We start from the raw sequence: 2,801 nt of genomic DNA, 5'->3' as shown, positions 1-2,801 counted from the left end.
AAAGCTTCCAGGTCTCTATTTTACAGACGAGACAACAGAGGCCTGGAGAGGCCGAGTCACCTGCTTGGGATCACACGGTGTGTGGCGATGACGGGATGTGGACCTGGCAGTCCGGTCTTGGTGGGTTTACGAGCAAACGTTTTCGTTTAGTCAGGGTTCCTTTTCCTTTTCCATATACATGGAAGGGTTTTCCACTCATGCTCTGAAGCAGAGCTAAGGACCTCCAAGGCGGCTCAGGAGGTTTTCCCTTCCTGGAACGATGATGGCAAAGGGTGGGCCCTCTGCTGTGGCTCGTGTGTGTGGTGGGACTGACCCCCTGGGGAAGCTTAAGCCCATGGGGCTCAATTGCTCATGAACGTGAAGAGTCAGTTCAGAGCGGGCATGGAGGCCCCATGGTGTCCATAACCCAGGCTCCTTCTGTATAATTACTCACATCCTCAGCGAGTGGCTTCTTCCTCCTGGGACAATGCAGTTGCTTGAGCTCCAGCCCTCACATCTGCATTCCAGAAAATGAGGAAGAAGAGGTGAGGAAGGGCTAACCCTCTCCCTTCCCAGACGCTTCCCGGAAATTCCACACACCACTTCTGCTCACATCCCTTCTGCCAGAACTTAGTCGTGTGGATGCACTTCCCGAAAGGATGCTGGGAAATGTAGTTTTTATTCAGAGTGGCCGAAGGTCCAGCTGAAAACGAGGAATTCTGTTACCATGGATATGGAGAGAGCACATGTTAGGGGTGGCCAGCATGGCCCGCCAGACGCCCCAAAGGTCACAGAGGCGCCACAGTGGAGCGGCACATCCTGGTTCCCCAGACTCACGATCAGACCGCTGGGGGAGGGAGTGAGCTCACCGTCACCGGGAATGAAGCTCTTACTGAGGCTCTGCTGTGCTCAGCGACCTCACTTGTAAACAGGGAACAGCAGCAGCACCCGCCCCGCAGGACTCCCTGAGCCTGGGTAGTCGTGCACATTGCCTGACAGCAACTAAGTGCTCCGTCGGCATTTGTCGACTGACTAAGTGACCTGCCCACAGCCCAGCTATAATCTGGGTGATCGGAGCTGTGGTGGGAGAAACTCAAGACACTGTGTTAACTCAAATGGAGGTGCCTGACCCAACCCGGAGAATCCAGGTGGCTTTCTGGAGGCGGTGTCTTCTGGCTTGAGACCAGAACGAGCAGGGATCAGCAGTGGGAAAAGGAACGGTGATCCTGGCAGCTGGAACAGCAGGGGCAAATGCCTCGGCAGCCTGATCTGGCATCTAGTGGGTCCTTAGTAGGTGTACATAGAGGCCTCGCCCCCAAATCAGGAACTGCTCCCTCTCGGAAGGGGGCTCAGCTTCATCGCAGCCTCCTCAGTCCCCCAGCAGCCAGGCTGGGCCCTTCTCCAGCCGCCTCCAGGAAAGCTGGGTGCTGCCAAGGACTGCCAGCTTAGCGGGGCCAGCCTGTGCCAGCCCCATCGGGTCCGCTTGGCAGCCGCTGTAAGTAAACAACAGTGAAGGCTGCCTTCTGCCTGTCCAGGCAGTGCCCCATCTGTGTGGCCTAAGGGGGAGTGTGGCCAAATGGGGAAACCGAGGCTCAGAGAAGGGGCGATTAGCCTCGGTGATGGGGACGGACTCAGGGATGAAAGCAGCTGCCAGCATGACTACTGAGCACATATGGGCTGCCAGGTGCCTGCACCAGCTCCCGGCATCCCGAGCCAGGCTCCTGGGCACACCCCCATTTCTGGAGGAAGAAACTGAGTTCATGAAAGAGGATGTGGCTTGCCCCGGGCCACACACCCTGGGGCTGACCGAGCCAGCAGCAACGGGGAGCTCACTCCCCCACCAAGATAGTCCTTTCCATGTTTAAATGGCTGTAATGTCTAATTCCGCATTCTGTTGGCCTCTACCGCCCCACCTGTGGGCCGTAGCTCCAAGTGTTCATCTGCACGACAATACGAGCTGACCAGCTACTTATCCAAGCCTGTGCTGGGCTACTTATCCAAGCGGCAGGGTGACTAGGGCTGTGATGGGGGACACACAGGTGAGGTTTCAGAGGGCACCTTCGTAGGCAGGACATCTACCTCAAGTCCAGGGTAGAACGGAAGCGGCTGGGCAGGAGTGGGAAGGGTGTTCGGGGGTGGGGGTCAACGTACACAAGGACCCAGAGCCCTGGAAGGCACAGGGGCTTTCAAACTTTTGGAACCCTCCCTGCCTCCGTACGCACACACTTCCGGTTATGACACATACCAACACTTCGAGTTCCTAGCAAAGCTCTCTTCAGCAGCCTGAAAGAGCTTTTTATTCTAGAAAGACAAATGGAAGTAGGTCCTATTATAATCAATCCCATTTTCCAGATGAGGAAACAGAGGCCCAGAGAGGTTAAGTGACCCGCCCCGGGGCGAACAGCTCAGAAAGGACAAAGGTGGGATTCGAAGCCCGGAAGCCTGACTTTGGAGGCTGTTGGCATCACTTCTGTTCCGATCCCCAAGAAGAATGGTTGGAATGGAGCGAATGGTGGAATGAGAGGCGGAGTGACCCGCCCCTGCCAGACCGGGGTGCTCAGGGCGTCCCTCACCCCTGGCTCTGTCCGACTTCCTCCTTTCAGCCTCCTTTGGTGGGTGCCAGTCTTTTCCAATGCCGGTTGGGGACAGTGTTCTCGTCTCCTCTTCTACTCCACACCCCCTGCTCCTAATGATACGACCAGTGAGAAGCAGATTCCTAGGAACTGTTACGGCCACTCCCAGTGGCTAACGGAGGCAGCTGCAACATGGTGGAGGCCACAAGGAGGCTGGCTGCCAAGATCTCAGCCCAGACTGGCATCTGG

General features: G+C 56.7%; 1 long non-coding RNA gene across 1 annotated transcript in view; it reads right to left on the bottom strand.

The window, feature by feature from the left end:
- Positions 1 to 21: 21 nt before the first annotated feature.
- Positions 22 to 2,801, bottom strand: part of LOC120615415 (uncharacterized) — a 9,325-nt gene continuing 6,545 nt past the window's right edge. Inside the window, exons 2-4 of the long non-coding RNA XR_005656261.1 lie at positions 593 to 682; positions 434 to 496; positions 22 to 251 (exon numbers count right to left, since the gene is read on the bottom strand). This is a non-coding gene — a long non-coding RNA (uncharacterized LOC120615415). The remainder of the gene's footprint in view (positions 252 to 433; positions 497 to 592; positions 683 to 2,801) is intronic.

This window comes from Pteropus medius, unplaced genomic scaffold (assembly GCF_902729225.1).
Source record: "Pteropus medius unplaced genomic scaffold, Ma_sr-lr_union100, whole genome shotgun sequence".
NCBI lineage: Eukaryota > Metazoa > Chordata > Mammalia > Chiroptera > Pteropodidae > Pteropus > Pteropus medius.
Note: the sequence above shows the minus strand (reverse complement) of the source record. Positions and strands in the feature narration are given on the sequence as shown.